Genomic DNA, 18,908 nt, shown 5'->3' with positions numbered 1-18,908 from the left:
TAAAACTAGCGCCCTATCAACAACAGGGTGCTAACATGCAAATTTGCATGTTAGCACCCTTTTACTCTATGCTTCCCCTTGCATCTCTAATGAGATGTAAAGGGGGCGTTCCAGAGTAAAATAATAGGAGAAATGTCGCTATGCGACATTTCTCCTATTATCAAGAATGTCGCTAACCCTGTTAGAGACAAAAAAGCAGCGCTAACCGCGGTTAACGCTGCTTTTTTACATCTGGTATTTTTCTGACTTAGCCATGATATCCTATGGAAGGAGGATATCATGGCTAAGTTTGCCTGTCCCTATCAACAAGCTAACGTGAGATTATCGCTGGGTTTCCAGCGATAATCTCACGTTAGCCATTTAGCGTGAGGATTTTTATCGCTATTGAGATAAGCGTTGCTAATAGCACGCTATCTCAGCGATAAAAATCAACGCTAGCCGGCGATAATTATCCTAGCGCTAAGTGCGCTAAGAGATAATTATCGCCGGTCCTTGATTATATGCCCCTAAGTTTTTCTGTCCCTATCAACAAGCTAACGTGAGATGATCGCTGGGTTTCCAGCGATAATCTCACGTTAGCCATTTAGCGTGAGGATTTTTATCGCTATTGAGATAAGCGTTGCTAATAGCACGCTATCTCAGCGATAAAAATCCACGCTAGCCGGCGATAATTATCCTAACGCTAATTGCGCTCAGCGATAATTATCGCCGGTTGTTGTTGATATGCCCCATAGTTTGCATTGGTGCTCAGAGAGATCATAGAGTACATGTGTTTAAAAAATCTAATACCAATTTGTTTTTTGAAAAAGCATCGAAGCAGAGAATATCAAACTCCCCATCATTAATAAATGAATACATTTATTATTGCCATTCGCATAGGGCGATGACCTGCCCAGTCCTTTGCTTCATACATAATAGGTATCTTAGAAAAATCCCCGCTGCGTAACCTTTTTCCTGAGAATTTCTGTGCTAATCAACGTTAATTCAGCTTAAACATCTGAGGGCCAGATGTACAAAGGAGACAATTTGGAAATAGTGGTTGGAAATTGCCCAGGGTCTATTTGTGACCTGTCCTTAATTTTGGAATGAGAACTATGTACTTTTCAGTCGTGTAAAACATCTCCTGTCACAAGGGTCGCAGAACAACTTGTGGAATGTATAATAGAAAGGCTCGTTATTATTTGTAACCCATATGACTTCAAAAAACAGGTATGGTATCCTGAAAGGAACAGCAGACTACTGTCTCCAAGTTCTCATTCCTCTGCCTGCCCTACCTGAGACTTACGTCACAATCCCCGAAGGGGAAGCTATCCAACTGGCACACCTTTTCTTTTGCGAATGGGACACTGCCAACCAAGTAGTCAGTAACGTTCCAATGGTTTGTGACTGTAGTTGCATCTATTGTGGTTGACACTTAGGTGGGGGCACCCCTTTCATGCCCTTCCTAATTAAAATTTAGAATGAGACAGTAAACCAATTTCGTAATTCAGAAAAAAAGGCCTTCTTATTTGCAAAAAGGGTTTACTAGAGAGCAAATGCCATTTTGTGGTCGTAAAATCTGTGAATAGCAGGATTTGTGGGCTCAATATGTTTATTTACACCTCACCTGGTATCTTTTCAAATGGGCAGATATTATTTCGCAAAACTAGTGACAGCTTTGAAGTCCTGGAGAATTTAGACTGACTTGAATCTGGCTGCATAACCCAAAACGTTTATGAAGGGAGGGGAGAAAATCTAGAATTCTTCTTTTGTTTTCATTTTCTATCAGTTTTGTTGTAAAACCCCTTTGGCGTTTCTCAGACGTGTTAACTATAAACCCTGATCTAGAATCAGCTCAAATCTGTATGCATTCCTCGCCAAGGACTTCTGACTAATGCCACACTAAACACCATGGTACAAAGCCAACCATTGTACTGCTTTCGCAGAAGCACATTTTTATTTTGCCAAAGCTCTGCAATGTGCAAATGGCGCCTTTCAATTGATCAGGCAGGCCTCTTCCTCGATTCTGTTAATTAGCCCCTCTCCCCAGATGGGATTTCTCATTTGTAGCTGTCTTCCTGCATCCCTGGCACTCAAAGACTCTATTTGGAATTTTCTTTCAGTGCCCACATGGTGCGTCTACAAGTTGGCCAGCAGTTGCATTCCGCACATGGATAGAGCTAAGGCTGAGTGATGGACACACATACAAGTTTAATCTGCGGTGTGGTTGCCAGTGGTGAAACGAAAGAGATGTGCCAGAGTGTTTTAAATCTTTTCATTGCACATGATGTGATCTGTAGTCTTACAAATAGATTTATAATGGAAATATAATGCTGGCGCTTGGGGTCCTGCTGGGGCTTTGGACAGGGATCTCAGGAAGAGCAGCAAATTCCACGCACTTTTATACAGCGTTTCACCAGGCACTTCTGACGTTTTTCTGCAATGTAAGTAACAGCTTTTCTGTTGATCACTTTGTGGTACTCCGTTTACCAACCTCGGAAGGATAGAAGGCTGATTCTTCTTTACTGGGATTCTAATTCATGACCTTCACAATACCACAATTGTCAGCAGTGAATAGTACATTTACTGGGCCATCCTGCTGACCTCAGGCCTGTAAAGTCACATGGTTACATCCGATGTATAGGCCCGACCCTCAGGTCTGTGCCTATAACAAGGGCAGTGCTTCAAGTGGGCCGGGTCTCACCGGTGCTGAGCCCCGGCAGTTTCTTTAAAGAGGCCTCGAAACGGGTCTCTATCGGGCTCTGGCACATCGGCCCATATTTTCGGGACTGCAGTGACAGCAGGCACACCAATGTGTGGTCCTCACAATCCTCACTTCTCACTAGTGTGGGCTCCTCACACAGCTCACTTCTCACTAGTGGAGAAGTTACGGCATGGCGTCATGCCAGGAGAGCGTTGTAGGGGAAGGGAAATCCTTTAAAGAGACTCATTTCCTCTCTAGATTTCCCTTTTTTTTTTTAAACTCAGGAGCGCCAACATCGTCCTGGTGTCACCAGGGCTTTAAGTGGAAGCTTTTTCAATATTGTATACAAGCCATAGTTCCTGGTTATTTATCTTATGCAACTAACAGCCATTGACAACGCCAATAGTCCTGACTTGTTGTAGATATGATGTTACTTCTTGTATCATATATCTGGATGCAATGACAGAAACAGCAAAATACAAGTCGGGTGGCACACTTTGCTAAGCACAGATTTTTAGCTGACGTGTTTTTAAGCCACGCCCTTAATTACATTTGCCACACCCCTTTGAGAGACCCCGCAGTTTTTTCATCCCACTTACAGACACGAACAAGGGTGAAGGCCTTTAACAACCAGTACAGCCCGAGGTGGAAGGGCTATATGGCCACTGAGGTGGAATATTCTATGTTTAACAGAGAGGAACGGAAAGACAAGCACTAAAATGTTGGTGCGGTAGGCCTAAGTAAGCCATTATAGGCTGTGAACCACTCCATTATCTTGAGTTGAGCCGTCAACATTCTAATTTTCTAATTTATAATGTAAGATTGGATTATTTTTAATGGGAAGATTGAGAAACGATTCTAAACCTCCGTAGTCAAGCCAACCATAACTAGCCATTGTGAAAAGAACCAACTAGGTGCTCAACAGTCACACATACCCAACATTCCATCCCACTTCTACTGCCCTGGAATCAAAAATAAATTAGGATCACAGCTATATACTGAAGGAAGCATCCTAATTAATTTTGGTATATTTACCAAATAGCTTGGTGCATACCAATTTAAATTTCATCTCATCTTGCAAATCAAAACAGGTCAAAGACTGAGACTAAATCACTAAAACAATACAATAAAACCTGTAAACATTTAGAACATTTGAAGAAGTATTCTCCAGCTATCATCCATCCTCACTTGTGCTCCTATTGCTTAAACCCATATACAAGAAAATGGTTCAAACTTTAAATTATGGAGTACATGCAGCTTAACACTCTTGATAAAAAGACAACAAGTAATATCAATGTTAGATGTAATGAACTGAACACTCAACTTAGCTGTGGATAGCAACTAGATGTCAGGATGCAACATTTACCTGACTGCCTTGTATTTATAATGTAAATAACCACTTTAAAGCTTGAAAAAGAAGTAAACACAAGTCTTTCACATATGCCAATAAGGAAGCAAAGGTGTGACCCTATGTTTTAGGGTCTGGATGCTGAGAATGTCTGATAACCCCAAGTTTGGATAGTCTTATATCCCCAGTCATGTTAGTATTTGCCTCGGGGTTTCTTTTCATCGTTGTAATATATGAGAAATGCTCATTTATTCAGATATCCTCCTTATGGTTATCATCATTCATATGGAAACAATTGTGTGTATATTACATTTTCATTGAACAGTGTTACATTTAACAATCCTAACCTCACAAATGATAGTCAATCTCATATTTAACTTGCTAATAGAAGCAATTACTGCCTTTTTTACAAGTACAATTCATACATCATAAACACCCTGATTGTGCTATTTGGGTCGAGGGGCATTGGGATTGAGGTGCATTCTAATCTACACCTGTGACAGGCTGATGCGCCACTAAAATGTCAAAATGATTAGGTATTCACCTGCAACTCACCAGCACAAAATCCGACTACTTTGTGACGTTAGATAATAATCTTATTTTTCACAGGTAGAGATTTTATCATGCAATTAATTTGCCAGATGATCACTGCAGAAATATAGTAATGCGTCTTTGTCAGTGTGTTTAGTGTAGAGATCAGCTGTAACCCCCCAGTATAACAATTCATAAACTTGAAAGTTAATCTCTTCATTATTCATTCCAAGGCTGAGCATTACATGCTCATTCTGTATCTTGAGACATTCTAGGTAATCTATTGAACAATTAGTATTTATCAATCAAAATCAGCTAGATGTTGTTCATGTGCCAATTCCACAATCTGTATGTACGTATATATGTAAGATCAAAAGTGGTCTGTTACTGCAGAATGATTTAGCCTACTCTTGAGATATATGTCTTGAGGTCTTTTTCTGAGTATGGGTTCATGAAGGTATACATGTAAATTCTGCAAAATGGGCTTATATAAACTTTGCCTCTAATGCAAAAACATTACTGCAATTCTTTTTATCTTTATCTGAATTAAAATTGGTGTTTATGTACAAAATTATTTTTATCAAGAGTAAAACATAGCTTGTTACCTATAATTGCAACTGATACTTGCTTCTCTTGTGGTCATGAAATAAGGAGTCTCAAAAAGACAATTATAAAATCCTCCTCTTGTATATGTGTATAGATAAACATCATATACAAAGAGATCTGAAATTATTTATAGATATTTCTTCTCTCAGAATAATCATACTCTTCGTATCTTGTATATACAATGGCAGTTCATTGACCAAGGCGTAGATAAACACAATCCCCATAAATAGATAACTGCTCCAGCACTGCACCAAATCATATGCCATTGCGTCTGCCTATTCTATTTTTAATGTGACTTCATTTACATGTAGTAAGGTATACGTTACTACGATGGCTGTTTTGGGTTTCTTTAGAAAAATTACTCTTTCGTGCTTATCTAGGGATATCTTTATTGTTCATAAGGTATAGAGTCTGTTATTAAGACACAGATACTACAAAGATATGTTAAAAATGTGGCATAATCAGATAATGCTGCAGGAAGAGGGTCTGGAGTAAAGGAGTTATCAATGACTTCTCACTTCGCCCATGAATTGATGGTAATCTGTGATTAATTTGGTTGTGTTATACCTACCCCTCCCAGTACTATGCACTTTGTAATGTCCGGCCTTTATGTCTGACCCCCTTGATCTCCTAAAGTGCTGATATATTGTGTCCCTGATCAATTCTTCATCATTGATGTACAGTATGTAATTCATTTGTGGCTTCACATTTGTGTCTTTGCTTATTTATGACCTTGTATTTTGGTATGCGGTTGAGAGGCCTGTGTTTTATTGTAATTCTTTTGTGCTTTTATGGTTTTAAAATCTGAAACCGAATAAAGATGATACTGACTGATGCCAACCATAAACATTTTCTATGATGTAAGTATTTACAAACAAACTTGTCATGGAGGATATTGTGCATAATATGTATGGACGGTGAGACTCATTTATGTACCCAGTTTGTCAAGTTGTTGGATTTATGATTGACTTTGGTTATTATTCAACCACAGAAACATCTCACTCATTTTTATTCTGAATTGAGCTAGTGGAAAGAGTGCCATTTATCCCTATTCTAGTCTGCTCCATTACAAATTATTGATTGGTTTCCATAAATGACTGCCATACTTTAAACATAAAGGATTTACTCTCTAATAATGCCAATGTCAAACACATACATACTCTACTGCCTGTGTTTGTCGTAACTGGATTTAGACATAGGCCCTCATTATGAGAGATCATTTAATTTCAATGGGGCCACTAATTGCAGTTACTGGCCCCACTGGAATTATAAGGTTTGAATAAATGCAATAAGTTTGCATGCTTTCACTCATATACTTCGACTGAAATGTCCAGGTGAAACTCTAGGCCAAAATGAGAAATTACTGGAGAATCAGACTCAGAAATACTGATTCCTCAATAATTTCTCATTTCCAAGGAAATTCTCAACTTGCAATAGGCCATATTGTTTCCACCTTAACCCTGCACTCCCCTTTACCTCTACCTCGAAGTCAGTATTTTTATCTTCAGAGGTATGGAAATACTGGCCCATTTCCAAGGCCAGTTGTAATGAGGCCCTAACTCTTCAATCTCACAAAGAACTCTACGAATGAATTAAAAATATGCACGATGGTTGTCCAACATTTTTTCTCTCCAAGACCAATTAATACCATCTTTGCATTAAATGTACAACATTTATTTGTGACTGCCACGATTTATGAAATATACAGTACATAATATTAAATTAGAATGAATTAATCTTATAGGAGAAGTATTAAAGGTAATGTCATTAAAACACACTGCGATAGGCACTAAAGTTGAGAAATGTCTGCTATTTGTAGGTATAATCTTTATTTCACATTCCACTTGCATTGCCTTTTATGCCGCCACTGTGCAAAATTATATTTCCTATGCCCTCAAGTATTAAACATACACTTGTTGTAGGGTTATTTTGTGCTTGAAAAATGTAAGTAGTACTCTTGTTCTAATTAAGTAGCTTAGTGCATTTGACAGTGTTTTTTGATAATACTGAATTCCATGCAGCAATACAGATTTCACAAATCTTAGAAAAGCTTTGTTTTCTACTCGTGACCCAGCATGATAATTTCATTTCTTGCATCTAAAATATAACAGAAAAAAGATTCCCTCTGCTCATCTAATTACAGTCACAGTTCGCTTTCCATATTTATTCCACCTGTTTCCATATTGTATTCAAAATCCAATGTATTCTTGTTAAAAGAAAACCAATTCTAAATATGTTTTGTCATTAATGGGTTGAGGACAACACTCAGACAAAACTACCTAGTTATACAAAATGGCACATTTAAACAAAAAATGTTCTCTTATATCATCTATTATTTTCTTCTATGCCTAATTGTAATCCCTTTATGATGCATTTTTTGATTGTACTTGGGGAGCATATACTTCACTAAACCTAGTCTCTCTCAACATATCTTTAAGTATTTCAGCCATATACAGTACAGTGGAAAGTCTGATTTCATTAGTATCTATTGCACAATTTATGGAGACTATTCGTAGGTATTGATGCTAAGGTGATTTCAGCACAGAAAGCAGATAAGACAGTATAGATTTAAAGCAAATACTACTCCACTATCTGAAGAGATTTGGCAATGTTTTCCTAAACTACATTTATCTGTATAATGTGCAGATATAGTTTTAGTCATTTCGCAAAGCTCTTGTAATATATACAGAGCAGAGAGGGTATTGTTCTCAGCACTCAACCGCTGATTGTAATAGACTTCAGTAAATGGAATTAATAAACTGGGTAAAGGAACTCACACTCTTGAAATGAGCTAAGACTGAGCCCTCCCACAACTAAAATAAATGTGACTTTTATATGATAAATGTGTTATTGACAAAAATATCTTGATTACTCTTGATAGATTAAGGAGCAAGGCTTTCCTTAATGAAATTCATGTGGTATACACATGCAACACCATCAACACAACACATTTTAGGCATAAGGAGAGTAATATTCCAAACTCCAGATAATGGAAGAGAAAGTTAAATGTGACAGAAAAATGAACAATTCACGAGAGACAATGGTTAAGTCAAGTAAAATTTTATCCTACAGTGTGTATTATGCAGGGACCTAGGTCTCCATCAAAGCCAACCCACAATTTAGTGTAGCTGATAAAAGTTCACAACATCTCTAGTAAAAGAAAGTTATTGGGGGGGCTTAGTAAATGTCTGGACGTCATAAATCTTCTCAGGAGCAAGACTAGTAGCAGTGGCCAAAAAAGGCTTTGCAAGACCAGATCAACCGTTTCACCATCTTAAAATAGCCTCAAACATTGTGGTTAAAAGCATGACAATCAGCTAAAATTGAGCCAGTAAGGTTGTGTCTTTTTCACTGAAGCCAAACGACTTGTCTGGGTTATACAGAGATATGTTTTTCACAACTATGTGAAAAAGTTCATGTTGAAATTTGGGTTACTGGTTGCAATGGGATGAGCCCCTACTCAAGCAGCAACCACAATCTCTGTCATGCTGAATCACAAGCAAACCCCAACTTAACCTATGCTTACCCCTCTGGTAGCACACAAGAAGTCAGGATTAATTTAGAGGCAATGTTTAAAGTATTTATGTAGCACTTCAAACTGTAATAAATACAGTACAAGAAAAATTCCACATCAATTTTGAAAAAAAGGAGCACAGTGTAGTAAAGTCATTTGGACCTAAATGATAAAAAATGTATTCAGTAGAATCAGAGATGTGTAATTTTGAAGGTTTCAGGTAAGTAAAGCACCTAAAAGCACAAAGCACCACTCGTGGTTATCTAGTCGTGCGAGACTGGGTGAAAGTCACAAGTTCAGGACGACCTAATGGAGAGTGGGCTGGATACAGGAACCATGTTAGTCCAGCTGAAAGAGTTACCTTAAATTCAATCGCAAAAAGTTCAATTTGCGGTGCAAGGAGTCGTGAGGAGCAGACAGGGCATCATGGATGATCGTCGATGTAGTGCGGAGAGCAGGCAGGACATCGCAGATGGTTATCGCTGTAGTGCGAAGATTCGGTTGGGTGTCGCAGATGCCTGTTACTGGAGCTTTTCATTAGCGGTCACCGCAAGCTGTCGATGCAGTAGTGCGAAGTACAGATCTCGCACTGCTGGGCTTTGGTGGCGGTCGCTATTGGGTGAAGCCTCTGGTTCACCAGAACTTTGCATTGGTGAGCAGTATGCACGGCAAGATCTTGGCACTAACGGACCCATTCACGAAGAGCTCAAAGCTTTAGAATTTCTCCTTTTCTTTGGAGAGGAGCTCAACTAATGTCAAACTAAGGGTCCAGAAGCTGAGGGGCACAACTTAGGGGTCAGGAACACACTCCAGCAGAGGTCAGCAGGGTTCAGGCAGAACGAAGAAGCAGGTCAGCTGGGAAGTTGCAGAGAGCCTCTGGAGCTCAATAAGTCCCTGTAGCTTAAATCAGGAGGCCAGTCAGCTGCTCTTGGGGTCACTTTAGCCTGGGATGAATGATACAGGTCAAGTCTTCCTTCTCAGCAAGCAGGGCAGAAGATTAGCAGAGTGGCAGATCTGGCATCAAAGCAGCATGGCAGTCTGTCCTTTGTAGGATCTGCAGTTCAAAGAGTGTGCTGAAGAGTTGGGTCTGAGGGTAGAACATTTTATACATGGTCCTCACTTTGAAATAAGGGACGTTTCTAGAGAATTTCCTATGAAGTCCTTGAAGTTTCCTGCCTCCCCTGCATCCAAGCTACGTGCATGAAAAATTCAGCTGTGACTAGTCCTTTGTTTGAAGCCAAATCTCAGCCTATTCAGTTGATAGTGAGGCTGTGATCAGTTCAATCCCCTCCCATCATGACAGTTGATGACCCATACAGGCACACTTAATCCCTCTATTGGATGGCTGTCCAGAGGAATAAACAAAGTACAGCTTCCAGCTGCACCTTTCCATGTGACCCAGGAACAGGCAGTAGGCACTAAGTGGTTAGGGCAAGAAAATGCCAACTGTCAAAAAGTAGCATTTTCGAAATTGTAACTTCAAATCCAAATTTATCATCGAAGAAGATTTTTTATGGCAATTTCTCAGACACCAAACATGACATTCCCATCTGCTCCTAATTGAATGTTATAATTTGTTAAATATAATAAGCTAACCCAATGTTATCCAATGAGAGAATGGGACTTGCAGTAGTGAAAAAAAATGTAAGATGTTTTCACTACCTGGACAAAAAAGTACATGTCCAAATTTTTAAATACAATGCAGCCTGCTCTGTGAGTGATGTAGGGCCTACTCCAGAGATGACTTATATGTATTAAAAAGGAAGGTTTAGGCCTGGCAAAAGGTTTATGGTGTCAGGTTGAAATGGCAGTTTAAAACTGCACACACAGGCTGCACTGGCAGGCCTGAGACATGTTTAAAAGGACTACGTAATGAGTGGCACAATACGTTTTGCAGACTGACTAGTAGCATTTAATTTATAGGCTTTGAGTACATGTAGTACCACTTTACCAGGGACCTACAAGTAAATTAAATGTGCCAATTGGGTGTAAGCAATTTGACTAGGTTTAAAAGAGAGAACACGAGCACTTTAGCATTTATTAGAAGTAGTAAAATACACAGGCCAACAAAAACAAAATCAGCAAAAATGGAGATGGAGGGCAAGAAGTTTGAAGAAAGTTCACACTAAGGCTGAAAGTTCTAACAGTTCAGTAACTTATTTTCTTGATATCCAAAAGACCCGAAACTTTAAAGTAAGTTTATAATGATAGAAGTTGAAATTAAGACTCTCATAACTCTAATTTTGTGTCATAGTAAATTATATAGCCTCAGCTAGTTCCTGTGATTCCTCTGTGCCTGCACCAGCTTCTTTTATCCACCAAGCGTAGCTTATTTTCCCAGGTATACGAGAGAGGTTTCACATGAACAGGCCGTTGAAATGTCCATAGTTAATTTTCAAGGTTTCCTTAGTCTCAGCAGCCTACAGGTCTTTGTCTCCAGAAAAAAGAGACATTTTCCTGAGGGCAAGCAGGCTCCACTGGGAAGAGTTGGACTCCTCCATCCTGTGGGGTTAACATGTGGTTAGCTTTGTTGGCCCTCAGGTCAGCTTTTCAGACACAGACTTCAGGGCACTGCTGGAGATTCTTTACTCTCCAGGGGCCTCTGTCAGGAATGTAGGAGATGTTCCAAATTGCCTGTATGAATGTGTTTTTTTTCTTTCCTTAGTGCAATGAGGTCTCTCCTGAGAGTGGGTAAAGCAGGGCAATTTAAAGAGTGAAACCAGCTTGTCATTAGGGAAATTACTGAAGACTCTTGAGCAGATTAAACTATTATTCCCACACTTTGTTTACCCAAGATTTTCAGCAACACATTCCAGTACTTGTTCTAGAGATATGTCTCCCAGCAAAAATCAATGCTCGACTGCCAATTACACTCCCAACAATCAAGGAAAAGTTCCAAATCCGAGGTCTGCTTCCCATCCTGTGATTACCTCCTTTGCCATGTGGCTGGTGTCTCTTCTTAAAAGGAATTTTGTTTTGTGGGTACTGTTCATATGTATATCTGTTGTTTAATTCTAGCGACAGTGCTCTTCCTTCCTGAATCCATTGTATGGCCTGGCCCCTCAATTTAAGTGTCTGGATTATGCAGTGCAAAGAAAGAATAGGCATAACACTTGAAGAAGAGATTTGATTAGCAGGAGGATATGCACTGCTAAGTTTCAGTCAAGCCATCTTTAAATATTTAAGACATGAATAATATGAGAAAGTGGGTTATTAGTTGGGGTGGATGGGAGTCAACCACAAGAGGTAATGTCACTATATAGTTAGGTCCAGAAAGGTTTTAACAAGTTAAACCTTAGCTCAGCCTGATATTTATGGCACATAAAAGACAGGTTAAACTTAACAAAATGTGTAAAGAATCAAGAAGTACCAAAACAGACAAATAATCTGACATACAATACAATAAAAATCCCATTCGAATTTATAAAAATAAAGACTACTTACATGAACAAAATAGTAAAGATCCAATGGGTGGAACTGGAAATAGGATTTTAAAAAGTTTTAAACAAACATTGAGGCAAAAAGTGTTAAGCATTAATGTGGATCAACTGGTCACAGAGACTGGCACCTAGGTGCAATTTACGGCCAACCTCGATGGAGCGCAGGTCGAATACACCAACCAGGTTTGGCCTGGTCAGAGATTTTACCTTTAAACCTAGTCTGGAGAATGGATGACAAAGTCCTTTAGTTGAGCGAGTTAGCAGGCTGTATTCCAGAAGGGCTCCATGATGTTGGATAGGAACTGGGCGAGGTTTTAGTAAAGCAGTTGGATACTTTTGGTACCTTTTCCAACTTAAGTTTTATACATTTAAACTTAGTAAAACTTTGGAGCTAGGATTCCTCCAGTGGGGCAAGCTATAGGCTGTAGGCAGTAGTGAAAGAAGGATCCACAAGGTTAGGTCCTGCTGAAATGAATTTGCTGCTCTAGAAATACAATCAGTGGGAGAAACCTGAATCTTAATCCCAGCAGCAACACACCTAAATTGGATTGACTTGTCAGGTTTCTTTTCATCCTCCTGAGGTCTTTTGAGCCAAAAAGGGTCAAAGTCCCATATTTTCCAGGATGTTAGGATGAGTATCGTTTGGCACATCCCAGGGTCGATGGATTTAAAAAACAGTGCAGGTCCAGTTAATATTTGCAAGCTGGGCTCCTTCAGGCAAAGGCTTCTTGCAGTTTACAAGTGGGAGCAGATCTAGACCTTCAGGTCTCCTCTCATGTCTTGTCACAGGTCTCAAACAGCAGGTGCAGCCCTTCTTCAGTTTTTCCACAGATGTAGAGTGTTTTGAAGAGGGTGTCAGGGGATGCCACGTTTATGCCTGGTATTAGCTAGTGGGTGGGTATGACTCCTTGCTCATCCCTAACCAATATGGAAAATATTCACACAGGTGACCTTCCGCTCTTATGCACCTCTCTGCTTAAATACAAGATGCTGAAACCCTTCCCCATTGTACCGAGCATGTGTGCTCAGCTGGGAGGTATGGTCATGGAAATAAGCAAACCCTTCTCATTGATCACATCGAACCAGCTCTGGAGACATCTCCCTCCCTACTGAGATTGGAGCCTGCCTGACTCGGGGAACAAAGAAGGGGCCTGTGGAGCTGGCATCTGACATCTGACATCTGCCCTATGACCGGGGAGGCCCCTTTGAGGTCAATCAAGTTCCTGGGCACTGCCCAAATGGCTAACCTATCAGAGGAACAGAAACACCTCCCCACTCCAAGGCCAATTGTCTCTTCTCTGGGAGCAGTTTTCACACCTCCATCAGGACTTGAGCTCTCAGAGGACTGCACCTACCTGCTAATGCAAATTAGCCTCTAGACTCCTGAGGCAGGGAAAAGGTAACCTTCTAAAAGTGCCCTTTCCTTTATTATAAATGCAACTTCACCAGTTAATTGGGGTTTTAATAAAATTGCAAAGATTCCCAAAGTGACCTTTCTAGTAGTTTCCTAACAGGAGATGCCATTATGAAATGTAATAGTGCCTGTCAGTGTATCTCTATGGAGTAGCCAGGCTTAATACAGTGAAAATAGCTTTTAGTTTATAGTCTTTAAATATGAACATGTCCTACTTTTAAATTCCATGCATCCTGTGCTACAAGTCCTACATAGGTGTGACTTATTATTTAAAAGGAAGTTTTTCTCATTTCAGGAAGGGTTTTGTGACAGGTTAGGAGCCACGCTGCAGTTGGAGGCCTTGAGGCATATTTTTTTGGTCGCAAAATTGGATGGCACAGCAGTTCTGTAGTCCACTAGTGACATATATGTCATAGGTCATAGGTACAATTCGTACTATATACTAGGAACCTACAGGTAACTTAAATATGCAGTTTAAGAGTATATCCAATGTTGACAAGTTTTAGAGGTCAAAGCACATGCACTGGAGCCAGTTTAGCAAAGTCAAAAAACCAGCTGCATCACTCTAAAAAATATAGGGGTGACCATGCAAAAGAGGTGCTTTTCTACCAATGAATAGTAGAAATAAATCAAATTATTTTGTTTATTTTCTTATAATGTATTGACTAGATGTAAAAATTACCAATATGACTTTTATTTTATCCTGGTCTCGCTTTTACAAGCAAGCTGATGCTACTTAGGCAGGTAATATGGGTTTTTATCCATTTTTTTATGGATAAGTGTTGAAAATATTCCCTTTCACTCATGCATCTGATATTTGAACTTTATGGAAATGCACAAAACATTTTTTGGGCTTATCAATATGCTGGTTATGGCAGTTTAAAACAACATAAGCTTTCTGCTTTTGTGCACAATACATCTGGTAGGGCCTTCTCGAGAGGCCTACGTTACTACAGAGGTGAAATAGCAAATGGTAGGCACAAAACATATTGGTGAAATGCAGCGAAAGGGTGTGGGGTAACATTGGCCCCGGCAGCCACTGCGGTGCAAGGGAGCCCCCTTTCAGTGCACGTGTTATGTTTCAATGGGGTAACCCGATAGACCACTGGACTCGGGTGTATAGATTGGTATATGAAAAAACAGTCACAGTGGAGCAGTTTATCTTAATAAAAACACAAGTATGTGAGTATACACTTAAATCGAGTTATGACAACACCTTATTGAGATACACAAATGACCTCATTTAATCATATTCAGCATAGAAAAGGGTCAACATTTCAACCTATTAAATAGACAAATGCATGTCACAATCATCATTTTCAATTACTACGGGTGTAAGTGAAGTGAAAAGTGCAACATAAATCGGGATAAGTGCAGACAAAGTGAAGGGGAAGGTCGTGTGTTTTAGAACATCCAAAATGAATTTGAAGACCTAACCTGCCACTCGAATGGCAATAACACAAATGCAATAACATTAGCAAGAAAAGCAGTTGTACAATCACTGTCAGTCTTGTGTATTAAACAAAGGGAAAAGTCGTCGACGTTTCGACCCCTAATCGAGCCAGCAATTAGGAAATCTTGGAAGCGGGGTCTTCTTCAGGACCAGCGGGGGGTAGGGAAGAAGGACTTACACCTAGAGATAATGAGTAGTATTAATACGGTGTGTCTCTAGGATCATTAATTGTCATGAGGTAGAAATAAGATGATATTTACCAGCAACAGCAAGGAAAACTCATGCTGGATTATTTGTGGAGTGGGCCCGAACGGCTCCTAAAACAAAACAAAAACAAAAAGACGGAACAAGGGGAGATTGTACATCTGTATGAGGTCTCAATTGGGGCCTGTTGGCCAAAGCAAGATGGTGTATTACTCACCATTCAATGTTGAACAACCGGTGCTATTGATGGCAATATTCTTGTCGGTATGTGATGAATCACAGTGGGCAGTGGTTCAAAAGTAACCAACGCTGGGGGGGTAAAGAAATTGAATTTCAAATCACCACTTAGTTTGAAGATGTACCAAAACCAAATAAGGTACAAACATCAAAGGACCCACACAAGTGACGGGAAAACTATGGGGGCAAATGTATCTAAAAATGTCTAAAAAGGGAGTCACCGTGAGGGGACATCAAGGGTAACTATGGGCAGCGCTGCGGGGTTTGGAGGATATGAATCCGCTAAATTTAAGAAGAACATCCAGCGTGTTATGGACTTAACACGTAACAAGCCCCAACCTCTGAAAGCCCGGACAATAAGTATGAGGCAGGCGAAGATGAGAGATTAAGCTCGCAGCGTTTCACAAAATCAAAACTTGAAAAAATATATAAAACCGCCTAACGGCTCTAAAGCATGGAAACTAATTACATATGGTTCTTATTATAACTCAACCCAACTACGATGTGGCCAACAACGGAAGAATAGCAAATGGAGAGGTGAAGAGGGGCAGCTTTTAATCTCTTAGTGGAGCAAAAAGAAAGTGAGAAGCGCGGTGAATTGCAATCTCTTGGAAGACGCGCGCTTGCTCCGCGGCATGACATACCTCCCAGGTAGCGTCGACAACATCTGACAGCTAACCCTGGGAAGTGTCAGGTCGCTCATTAAGTAACTGACGAAAACAAGTACGTCAGCAAGAGGCACGTGACGAGCCCATTGGACCGGGGCAGGGGGTGTGTCTGTAACAACGCAGCTGAAAGCTCAGATGCTGCAAAACTGAAAGTGTTAACCCGTGATCGACAGACAGCGTTCAAAGGCGCGCGAAGGGCACTTAAATGTGTCAATTGAAACTGCTGTGTTACAGCTTACACTCTAAGTTTCTTGTTTACAACATTGAAGCATAATATTTTCAGCGTTGTGCGTTAATGCAAAAAATAGGTAAAGCCACTTAGTCAAATGTACGTCAGCTTGGAAACCATGAACATGAAAAACAAATCATAGAGCAGCATATAAAATAGAGGCAAGCATTAACGTATCCTATTTAAAATGTATGCAACGAGGTAGTGACCTGACTGCAAAAGCAGCTTACATTCTGAAGCAGAGATAAATCGCCCTCAACAAGATAACAATATATGTCTAGATAGAGTGTAGTTCAGATTTTGAAAGGGAATCAAGGCAATAGTAGGTTCCAGGGGCGGAAAAAATGTGTCATGCAGCAAATGATTATGGATGGTCAAGATTACCCCATATTTTAGGCTAGGTGTTATTCAACAGGGATAATTGTGCATACGTAGCGTCAAGTTCGTTAAGGCCATTGAGGACAGAGTCAAACCTGTCCATCCATTTACATTCACGAGTGTTGAGGATTGCTCCCAGGTCGCCTCCCCTGATACCCAGAGTGATGGCCTCCAGAACTAGCCATTTCATCGATTCAGGGGGGTGATTAAATGCTGAAAAATGTTCAACCATGGGGGCCCCCGTGGTATTGCATCTTATTCTGCTACAGTGTTGTAGGATACGGCATTTAATCCTCTGAGCGGTCTGACCCACATATATCTTATTGCAGGGACAGACAATGGCGTAAATCACATTCTTAGTGTTACAATTTGTCAATGTTTTTAGGGGCACCGTGCAATTGTTCAATTGAAACACTTTAGTTTCAATAGTGAGACCACAGGCTTTACATTGTCCACATTTGACATGGCCTACTGGTGCCGGTAGTTGCCACATTGATTCGATTGTTGGCTTAGGCGGTGTGTCCAAAAAGTATTTTACTACTTGATCACGGACATTTCTACCTTTCTTAAAAGAGTGCATGGGTGGTTCGGGAAGATGTAGTTCCGATGATACCAAATGCCAGTGTTTGTTAATGATATGCCGAATTTCGTTACTCCTGGTGTTGAAGGTGGTAACGCATATTAGCCTGTTGGGGTCCTCGGTACGATTCTTTGGAGTTAAAAGCGTGTCCCTATGGTTGAACCACGCTCTCTTGCGAGCTCTCTTAACCAACCGTCTGGGGTAGCCACGTTCAATCAGTCTGGCAATCAAATCATCAGATTCATTGAAGAAATCCTCCTTCCGTGTACAATTTCTCCTGATCCTTAGGAACTGGCCAAAGGGTAGATTATCACGCAGGCCTCTTGGGTGGTGACTCCCATATCTGAGTAGCGTGTTTCTCTCAGTAGGTTTACGGTAAAGAGTCGTATATAGGCACTCATCCGCGGTTTTGATAGAAATGTCCAGAAAGTCAATGGTGGACTTGTCTTTGTGAATTGTGAACTGGATGTCGCCTGTTCTCTCATTGAGCCATTTGAAAAAATTGTTGAGTTCTGAATCACTGCCTGTCCAAATCATGAGGACATCATCGATGTACCGCTTCCAGTACGCAACTTGCCTCTTAAATGGATTAGTAATGTTGTTCACAAAGGTCTGCTCAAAATCGTCCATGTACAGGATCGCCAGGTCCGGTGCAAAGCTGGCCCCCATCGCAACACCTTTAGTCTGCATAAAATACTCATTCTGGAAGAGGAAAAAGTTTTGTGTCATCGCTATAGTGAGCAACTGAATTATGAACTCGGATGGAACATGTGTGGGTTGTGTTCTTGTGTCCAAATATTTTGACATCACATCTAGAGCATGTTGTTGTGGTATGCTGGTATATAGTGACACAATATCCAGCGTGACAAGAATCTGGGTATCTGGATTGAAAGACATACCATCAATTAAATTGATGACCTGCATTGTGTCTCGTACATATGACCTGGTTTGTTCAGCCAAAGGTTTTAGAAAGAAGTCCACGTATTTACACAATGGTTCAAGGATAGACCCACATCCAGACACTATGGGGCGCCCAGGCGGTCGTTGTTGATTCTTATGAACTTTCGGTAAGGTGTAAATCGTTGGAACGCGTGGATGAGTCTGGTTCAAGTAGGCAAATTCCAAATTCGAAAGGAAACCTTGGGCAAGGCCATCTTGAGTTGTCCGCAAAATCATGCTGCTGATTTTCTTGGAAGGATTGGAATTTAATCTGGTGTAACTGACACCGTCATTCAGTTGAGAGTAAATCTCGTCCTTGTAATCCTCCACATTCTGAAGCACAATGGCACCACCCTTATCCGCAGGTTTGATGACAATGGAGCGATTGTTTTTTAAGTCATCAAGGGCTTTCCTTTCACCACTAGTAACGTTATGAGTTACATATTTCTTGATGGAACACGTGTTGAGGGCCTCCTTGAGCACAATACTCTCATAAGTTAACAGGTGATGTGAAACCATTTGTGAGGTTGGAGTAAAGGAGGATGGAGTCCGGAGTCCAGTGCAAGATGTCGTAGATTGACTTGGGGACTGACGGAAAAAATAGCGTAACCTCATCTTACGAAAAAAACGGTGTAATTCAGTTTGTAGATTGAATTTATTAGGGTATGCGGTAGGGACGTACGA

General features: G+C 40.4%; 1 protein-coding gene and 1 long non-coding RNA gene across 4 annotated transcripts in view; one reads left to right on the top strand and one right to left on the bottom strand.

Moving 5' to 3' along the window:
- The window catches only part of SHISA6 (shisa family member 6), a 1,379,883-nt gene that overhangs the window by 975,916 nt on the left and 385,059 nt on the right, over positions 1 to 18,908 (top strand). The window lies entirely within an intron of this gene.
- On the bottom strand, positions 14,751 to 15,504 carry LOC146809909 (uncharacterized). The gene is made up of 3 exons (XR_014966505.1): positions 15,411 to 15,504; positions 15,250 to 15,306; positions 14,751 to 15,169 (listed from the first exon to the last, which is right to left on the bottom strand). It is a non-coding gene; the product is annotated as an uncharacterized LOC146809909 (long non-coding RNA).

The sequence above is a fragment of the Triturus cristatus genome, chromosome 7, assembly GCF_964204655.1.
Source record: "Triturus cristatus chromosome 7, aTriCri1.1, whole genome shotgun sequence".
Lineage (NCBI taxonomy): Eukaryota > Metazoa > Chordata > Amphibia > Caudata > Salamandridae > Triturus > Triturus cristatus.
The sequence above is the reverse complement of the archived record's forward strand: the minus strand, read 5'-3'. Positions and strand labels throughout refer to the sequence as shown.